The following is a 10,275-nucleotide window of genomic DNA, read 5'->3' as shown; positions in this document are numbered from 1 at the left end:
CTGAACCAGTGGGAATTTGTTTTTAACAAGGATTATGGTAGTACTAGCTATTCATGCAGTAATTAGTTAAACAGTCAAGACAATATTCCCATGAGCTTGTGTGTACACCTCCTTTGAAATCTATAGAAAAACAAGGCTCCACACAGAGAAGTTGGCATGGCTGGTAACATGGGTGGGCACAAAAGATGTTATCCCAGCTCCCACTTCTGTGGCTGATATCTATTATTCCGGAAAGCCCATCTCCCAAGGAAGCATCACTGAGAAAATCCTTAACTTGATAAAAGGCACTAATTTACCTTCTTACAGCTATGCTGCTCTCCAGGATAGTAGGGCTGGATGCAAGGTCAAAGTAGGTAATGCCACCAAGCATGAAACAAGACGAAGATAAATAGCATCTGTCAGTGTGCTCAAAAGTCAGCCATAGGCAAGAGCAGGAGAACAGAGCAGAGGGAACAAAGAGTGGGGGCTATTTACAGGACTAGAGACTGAGAGCAATGTGAAATTCTTGGACAGTGGCCAGAATTCAGGAAATGTATAGAAGCAGAAAGGGTCAGAACAATTGCTGAGCAGGAGAGCATAGCACATAATGGTGTCCGTCAACCTTAATCACTGAAGCAGATCCGTCCTCCAAGGATTTTTTTTTTTCACCACTGTGTGTACCAGGAATAACACTGCATAGCAAGCCTAGCCACAGCATGAAGAAGCTGAATTGGCAGCTCAGAGCCAAGAGGGCAGAGGAACACGGGCAGCTGCTGGGGAGCAGCTCCTGACACCTTAGCATGCCTTTGGAGCTCTCAGAGTTTCCACTATCTGGCCTGTCCCCTTTGCAAGAGGAAATTAGTTCTGCATCGGATAGCATAGCTTCCCTGCTGGAAGGGTGCAATTACTGTTGCTGGAGTCCACCACGGATGACAGGTTTTTTTCACCACCCCCCTCCCTGTCAGGAATATGTAACTCGTAACGACCACATATTGGTGTCATATGCTGGGCTCTTCTTTGTGCCCTTCTCCCCCTCTTCATGTACCAGCTCAGTATTGTCATGAAGCTATTTTAGAAATGTTACATCGATAGAATGTGCAAGACACGGTGCTGGCTGGAGGAGATGAAGAAATGAGTAGGCATGATCCTGCCTCTAAGGAGCTCACAGACTACATAGCATAGTGATATAGCAGATATAGCAGATATGGAATACTTTAAATGGGGGGATGGGATGGTACTTATTAATTAACTCAGTTAATCTCCCGCAACCATGTTACAAAGTAGGAATCTTATCCACAATTTAGAGTGCAGAAACTGGCCTAAAAGGGAGCTGAATAAATCACTCAAAGATATATAGCTAATGGGTAAAAAACTAGACTTAAAAGAAAGCACTATGACTCCATACACTGATTTCCAAAGCTAGTGATACAGTGGCTTATCACAAACCCCTTATACCTGATCACAATTATAAGGGCAATGCTCAGAAACTACAGAGTGTGTAAAACAGTCCTGTGAAAGAGGGAACGAGTTAGACTCTGTAAACTGTCATAGGACTTTGGCTATGCTTCTCTGTTTATCTGGGTTTAAAGTTATTCATAGAGAGAACAAGATCTGCTTCCAGGCATTGTTATAAAGAAAGGGACTGTACACAAAGACCAAAGTTCATAGACTATTATCCCATTATTCATAGAGAAAACAAGGTCCACTTCCAGGCATTATTATAAAAAATTACCATACACAAAGATTATCGTTCATGATTTATTATCCAGAGTGACCATAGGAGATACTTAAGAAAAGATGACTATAAATCTTCATTATGATATTCTGGTGTTGGTATACAAGAAGATGTAGAGGAAGCAGTTCAAGATGTTGACATTGACAATGAGCTTCTATTTAGGACAGCAGAACACAGATAACATAAATAAATATGGAAGACAGGAATCCAGTAGAACCAGGAATCTTCTGTGCACTAAAATCAACAATCAACAGGACCAACAGTCAACTTCTAGACTAAGAGAACATGCTTGCAAAAGACGTGTCCCGGAATGACATCCAGAATATACAAGAAACTGAAAAAATGTGGTCAACAAGATAAAACTAAGAAAACCTAAATAAAGAAATAAGTCGACAGGTCTCAAAAAAAATACACACAAGGAACCAACAAACACTTGAAAAAAATCTCCAAAATCAATAATTAGAGGAATGTAAATCTAAATTGTAGAAAGATAATATGTCATTTGAATTATTACAGTTAAAAGGGGTGACAGTATGGAGAATCTTCAAAAAACAAAAGAGAACTTTCATAACTTCCAATCCAAAGGAAACAGAGCCCCTTTCCTCCTTTCTCCTCTCTCTCTCTTCCTCTGCCTTCCCCCTCTGTGTCTCTGTATGTAAATCCCACACCCACACATTTGGAATTTGAGCTAAAGTCTCACTCTGTAAACCAGGCAGATCTGGAAATCATTGTATAGCCCAGGCCTGACTGTAACTAATAATGCAGCCTCAGCCTCCCTAGTGCTAGGGTTATAGGCATCCACTAACTCCATAATTCAGGAAATAAAAATCTCTATCACTCACCTGTTTACACTGTGTGGAATAGTTTAAGATGGAATAATCTCCATTTCTTGTCAACAGTGAGTGGATAAACTGTGGTATATTTACTCAGTAGACTAGTAGTCTGCTCTGAAAATGGAACCCTGTCATTTGTAGTAACCTGGATGGGACTGTAAGACAACTGTTACTTTAAGGGACGTGCCTGACACAAAAAGACAAATATGTGTGAAACCAACATCAGCCTTGTCAAAGCATTGAATTTAAGCATGCTTTTTAGAGGTGGGGGAAGGCAACATTTTTAAAAAGAGGAAATTTTAAGGATTGGAAATGATGCTAGGGAAGAAGACAAGGGTCTGGGTAGAAGATGGGAAGAGCACATGATGAATGCACTGATCAAGATAAACCTCACTGGTGTTTTTATATAATTAGTATATAATTTTAAAAAGACAAATTAAGAGTTAATTGCAATAATAAAAACAATATTGTGATGTTTGGCAGATAGGAACACCTGAATTGTACAAACAATGACCATCAAATACTTCTGAGGAAGAAAGGAAATCAAATGTGCATATGTTTGGAAGGCAAAATGTCTGTTGTTATTATTATTATTAAATTATTTCATTAATTCACATTCCAAAAGTTGCCCTCTTCCTGGTATCCTTTCCCTGAATCCCTTACCCCACCCCATCCCCGCCTCTGAGAGAGTGCTTCCCCATCTATTCATTCACCCCACCTCACCCCCACCAGCCTCCCTCTTCCCTGGGGCATTAGGTTACCAGCCCAGATATGCTCCTTGGTTTTTGGCTTGGGCTCTGGGAGCTCTGAAGGGTCCAGGTTCATTGACACTATTGCTCTTCTTTTGGGGTTGTAATCTTCAGTTCTTTCACTCCTTCCTCTAATCCTTTCATGTTGGCATGCTATTCTCTTATAGAATTGATCATGGAGTATGTGTTTGTGTCTCTGTGTGAGTGTGTGTTGGAGAAGAATGGCCAAAGATAGCACAATAAATATTGGGAAACATTGATTACAAAATGCTTACATAATATCAAACACTACAGAAATTCTTCATATTCCCTTTGTGTTGTTGTTTGTTGTTAGGGGCATATTGCCTTTGCTTCCCTCTAAATATATTAAAGCAGAAACAACTGTGAGCCATGACACAGTGTTCTCCAGCTGACTACGTGCTGTGAATGAGCTCCCCTCTGTCTACAGCTCAGGAGTAAAGCCGGTGTAGTAAGAAGGATGAGTATGTGTCAGACACCCACTTGAGTGATGTGGGAACTTTTGCCTTTACTGATGCCCTTGTTTGGGGCCCAGACTCTAACAAATAAAAACAGGAGTGTTTTACCATCAATTTGAGTTAGAACATTCTTTCAGATTATTAAAATAAATTCTTCCTGTGAAGAGTCATTAATAAACATACATATGAATACATACTTTTAAGTGTATATGACAGAATATTGGTTCATAAAATTATGGGACATATCAGTTTGAAACCTGCCTCTACTACCCAGAATTCAAAGTACAGCAGTGAGTGAATAAATCCTTTGTCCATAAATTCCTTCCTGGGAATGGCACTAAACATGCAATGTTAATGAAGGATCAAGAAACAAAACCTAGTGCTGTGGTTTCCTTTGGTCTTTCACCAGAGAAATAGTTCTACACTCAGTGACTCTGTTCTTTCACCCCTAACTAGATGACAAGCCCCCATCTACCCATTCTGATGAATGCACTGCCATGAATCCTTTTAAACCATTAACTATTTGCAGATATTGATGTAGTATTGATTCCTATTTCAACACTTCAGCTTATTCACATGGCTTGGGACATTCTAAATTATTACATAGAAATAATTGTATGCAACTGCTTACTTAGCATTTTACCAAAACTGCTATGGCTGTGACTTCAATAAAAATGACAAAAGCCATTTTATTCTGAACATTCAAAACAAGGTGAAGGGGTTTTAGTACCAGTCTTCAGTGAAATATGTTACTCAATGCTTCTTTCATGATGCTTTTGCCATGGTTTGCAAGCTATAAGATTGTTATTTCAATTTTTTTTTCTTAGAAGGTTATCAGAATCACTTCTTAATTGACTTTACTAATTATTTTATTTCAGAAATATTTAGTCATGTCTTTGCAGAATGGTAAGCACCAAGTATTTCCCAATATTTAAATATTTATTTTTCTAGAATGACATAGAGGTATAGTTTCCTGTTTTTGCTATAAAATAGCAATGTAACACTTTCAATGCTGAAGAACAATATTAGCTCCTAAGCTGTCACACATGACTCTGGTGAAATCTGCTGGGCGTAGCCATGGTTTTTGCTATTTTTTTATGCCTCGCTCCCCTCGTATACTGAATAAAGTTTTAAAATTACTATTTAAGCCCATTGCATTAGCCTGGTTTTTAAAGTAAAGGTCATTCTTTTTCTTAGATATACACCATCAAAATAATTTATCTGCCATGTTGCTATGCCTGCTAACTTAGTACTCTTCAATTTAGCACCATCTGCAAATTTCATTAGCATATTGTTTACCCTCATCTCTAGGTAATTAATGTGGATATTAGACATGACTTTAGCTAACATCAATCCCTGTATTTCTTGGTTGGATATTTCTTCAAAATAAAATAACATTTTTATTATTACTTCTAATTTGTATTTCCGTCAATTTTCTTTGCTGATGTCAGGAGAAAGTTGCATGCAACTTAATTTTAACTTTTAAGTGTCTGTCTGAGATTACTAAAATCAAATATGTTCTGCCTGGTGCATTTTCACATTTATTTATGGTTTCTTTTTTAAATTGAGAGCAACCCCATTGACCTGTAAAATTAATTGCTAATTCCAAGTTGTCTTAGAAACATGACACAATCATCTTGGAAAAATTTAAAGGTCTATAGCAACCGAAGCACGCTTGTGATTTTTTTATAATGCCTCTGTGGGATTCAGTTGGTTTCCCCATAATTTTACTTGATTTCTACTTTTAACAGTTGTTTAAAGAGTGTTGTTTTCTGGTGAGTATATAGGAAAAAATACATTTTATTGCTTATAATATTTTTGTTTTGTTTCAAGCAAATTCTCAATTAATAAATACTTTCCATCTCAAGTTCCTAGTTAGGGACAGAGAAAACATCATGACCAAAACCAACTCCAAGTAAAAAGAATTTACTTCATCTTAAAACTATTAGGCCCCGCTACATCAATAAGGAAGTCAGGGCAGGAACTCTGTTCAGGGAGCTGGAGACAGGAACTAAAGCAGTAATCATAGAGGAGTGAATGCTATTGACTCACTCTCGATGACTTGCCCAGCCTGCTTTCTTATAGCACCTCCTGAGGAATGGCCCAACCCACAGGGATCTGGCTCCTCTAATATCAATTATTAATTTAAAAAATGCCCCACAGGCTTGCCTACAGACAATCTGACGAAGGTAGCATTTACTCCGACGAGGTTCTCCTTTTTAGATTTGTCTAGGTTTGTGTTAAGTTGAAAGGGGAGACAAAGCACAGAATACACTCCTGCAATGTACAGATTAAACTAATCTAATCACTCACATCTAAATGATTGTTTAAATCAAAATGTCTTTTTTATTGTTACCAGGATGTTCTCAACACAGTCCTTGAGTTATATGATCTTTGAAGTAACTTTTAGGTTACCAACATATTTTACTTAAAACATCCTACTTCCTGAGAAATGTTTCCTGTTACAGACGAGGAAGTTTGAAGTGGCAGAAATTGTCCCATATCGCATCCTCCCTCTACAAATGGATTAGGTTAATTAATCACACTCATCATCTGCTGTGGGAGTGAAAACAAAACCTACTTGTCAATGGTGAAAAACATGTCAGGCAAAGGGGACCACACATGATGCCCACACACAGGGTGCTGAGCAAACAGAAGAACTGCCACAGAGTCTTCATGGAGCTTCTAGAGTAAAACATCTGTACCATGAAGCTCATCTCTAGGCTGACTTATCCGATTACACAAATGCCCTTCCTTTCTCTGTAAATCCATTTTTAAGGCAGAAGGCCAAAGCATTCCTGAGGAAATATTGAACATGCACTCAGAAAACGTAAGAAGGACGACATTTGTCTAGGGTCTCTCATTATTTTGATTTACAATTCAACTTTTGATAAAAAATTATTTAATTTTTAGTTTTTGTTATTTGTATGTATATATGTATGGAAGCTGTGTAAAGAGATTGGTGATAACTCCTGAGAGTCGCTTCTTTCCATCTACCTGGGGGTCTAGAGATGAAACTACTCAAGTGTAGGTCCTCAGGCTTGAGTGGTGAACACTTTTACCTTTGAGGCTACTTTAAATATTAATGTATAAACCATGGATCCTAGGAGGACATTAAGGTCATGTCTATCACCATCCCAATGCCACACAAGTGTGGTGAGTAACATCCTTTGCCCTCGACTGTCACTGTCACTAATGAAGGTGAACAAGTGCAGAGGACTTTCCCAAGCATGCTCAAGACAGAATGTCACTGAGGGTTGGAGAGGGACTGGGGAGTATACATGACCAAGACACATTGTACGTGGATGAAAACTTCAAAATATTCACAGAAGTGAATCAAAAGCCTATAATTTTCAGAGCAGTTAGAGGACAAAGGTTCACAAAAGATAAATGGTCACCAATGTGATCAGCATCAAGAGAATTAATTGTGGTAGTTTTACTAACAGACTTTGAAGAGATAGATACTCTCGTATGCCAAAGGGGATTAATCTAAGGTTGTTATTGAAGAAATACACTCAAAAAGAAGAAAAAAATGTATCACGTAAATAATTTTCTGATACAACTAAAAAAATTATTTCATCTACATCAGAATCCTATTATGGAACCATTTTAGCCCAAGTGTTCTGAAAAAATATGTTCTGTCAAAAATCTTTCTTTCTTTCTTTCTATCATCTATCTATCATCTATTATGTACCTATCAATCTATTATGTACCTATCCATCTATGTTTTAGAAATCTATTATTCATCTATTATCTACCTATAAATGACCCATTTATCATATATCTATATCTATCTACCAATCTATCTGTCAAACTATTTACCATCATCTATTATTTATCATCTGTATATCTACATAAGAATATAGATACTGGAAGAAATCTACCCATAGGTCCTGATCCGATACACAAATTTTACTTTGCACACTATTCCAGACAAAATATTCTTTTATAGGAGTATGTTTCACCTTACGAGGAAGGAGCATAGTGAGTTCGTTACTATACATAGAGTCAAAGAGTTTTGTTATACAGTGCAGTCATGGCATCTGAACAACAAAACAGGAGGTAATCATTCATTTAGGCAATCAGAAAACACAGAATACTATAGAACCGCATTGTGCTCCTGCAAGCTGAACATAAGCACACAGTGGCTGGAGCTCCTCAGGGCTGGAATTCACACCATACTTGTCAGCTGTTTGATCTTGGAAACTTCCTTAAACTAACTGCAATACAGGATTCCTCTTAGTAATTGTAGACCATTACTACTGGTTTTGAAGTTCCATTGCTCTAACTTGCTACATAATGTAGAACCTAACACACAATGGGTGGGATTTCACTATGAACCATACACATGACTGATTTCAACTCTTACATGTCTCCTGAGGTGATTTGTTGGAAGGCCATGTAAAGATTTTAGAATAACTTAAAAGGCAAATTAAATGTTTGTCAACAGTCTTAAGGCATCAAAAGAAAAAGTAAGGTTAGTAACTCCTCTTTAACAAAACTGAAAGGTGAACCTTTTTTACCTGTAACAGGATTGTTGCAGTAAATCCTAAAAAGGAGGACCTAAGGTTTTATGAGACCCCATGGTTTCACTCTGAGGATACTACTCTAGTGTGGAGCCCAGTGCACAGACTCTGTCACACCATCCACAAGCTGTGCTCTCCACATGACTCCTTTCCCAGCAGTTCACTCTTCCCACCCTGCTGCTTCTGTCCCTGACGTGTTCCTTTCCACTACCACCCAGCAAAAACATTATTCCAAAGCCCAATTTCTTTTCATGGTAGGTTTATATATTAAATTCTCAATCCACAAACCCTCTTTACAATATGATTTTATCCAATGGACAAAGATACAAACTGCCCTTCTATAAAAGACCTATAGAATCTCTTATGGTATTCATACCTCACTATCAGTTCTTATGTCAACCTGGATTGAGCTCATTCTTCTCCATCTTAGGTTTTTCTCTTTTCTCTCTGCCCCCTCTTCCATTTTTCTACCTTTGCTCTGCCTACCTCCCCACTGTCCAATCATATATCACCTTAGCAACAATCTACACAGGGTCAAACTGGCATACTTACCAATGGTATGTGGAATGTAAATAATGGAAACATAAACATGTTTGATGTTTGCATGCTGTATTCTTCCTTCTTCCACCCCAACCTTGGCTCTGAATTCTATCATGGAAAGGTCTGTTCATGAATGGACATTCTCTAGGCCCCCAAGTGAGCTGTTTATATTAGAAGATGTATCTAATGGCAGACCCTAGTAGGAAACACAAGGCCAGAGATGAGTGGAGACATAGCAGGGCAAGAATAGAAGCTGAATTATTTCCAGAATCTGAACCTTTTCTCTTTCTCTATTTGAATGTTTTTTTTTTTTTTTTTTTTTTTCAGGAATAGCCATATCTTTTAAGTTTCCAACACCATGCCTGAGGCTTCCCAGACATTTTTCTGGTTTTAATATAAAATTTCCATTACAGCTTATCTACTCAGTGTCTGGTTCCCAGCTGACTGAGCAAATTTACCAAGTCTCAAACTAAGAAATAACCAGCTTTTGTCATTTTATTTCCAGGGAAAGTCTAGGAAACCTAACACTGAGGGTTTGGAGCTACTGAATAAATAGATCTGTAGTCACCAATGAGTAAACATTAAAAATTAACTACTGAGTTCCTGAATGTATACAAATTATATTTTAAGAAATATTTTCAAAGTTCAGCCATGGTGTTACTCACCCATGTAAGCCCTCAAAACGGAAAAAAGTAGCTACTTAATTTAATTTAATATCTATTTTAACTAGAATGTAAACACTACAAAATGCCATCTTTAACAATTCATAATGACATGATCAAGGGTCATCCAATTTCAATTCTGAAAGCTGGGTCTCAGCTCCTGATGAATATCCTTAAGGTCACATAGATATGAGGAGATCTCCATGAAATCAATAGCAGACTTTCTGGGCACCCATAAATCTTTCCAGCATATGGAATATATAAGATGCTTACAATCAAATATGTTATATGTTAGCAAGAACATAACAGAAATATAAAACAAAGAATATGGTAGGATGATGAGCATATTTTAACTTTCCACTATATACAGATATATAGTAGTTGGTCTAAAAGTTTTCTTTCTTGATCATGTGACAAAGTGACTTTTATCTGTTTGTCCAACACTTGTGTTCAGGAAAGCTGAATATTTCAATAAATGGCTGTGTTCCATGGTGAGGAAAAGTTGATAAGAATCATCTTTGACTTCTGGCAGTTAACACAGATCTGAAGGATACAACATATTTATAATTATTTTAAAATGTATGACAATAACTGACATGAAAGATATTTGTGAATAACAACAAACCCCAGAAAAGAGAAACCTAGAAAATACTTGGAAATACACACCTATTTTAGTAAATCATTTTATAACCTCTTAGCATTCCAATTTTATTATCCTTTAAAAATATTCAGCATTTCTTTTAGAAGAAATCACACACTGAATTTACTAGTATCC

Source organism: Micromys minutus (assembly GCF_963924665.1).
Source record: "Micromys minutus genome assembly, chromosome: 4".
Classification (NCBI taxonomy): domain Eukaryota; kingdom Metazoa; phylum Chordata; class Mammalia; order Rodentia; family Muridae; genus Micromys; species Micromys minutus.
Note: the sequence above shows the minus strand (reverse complement) of the source record.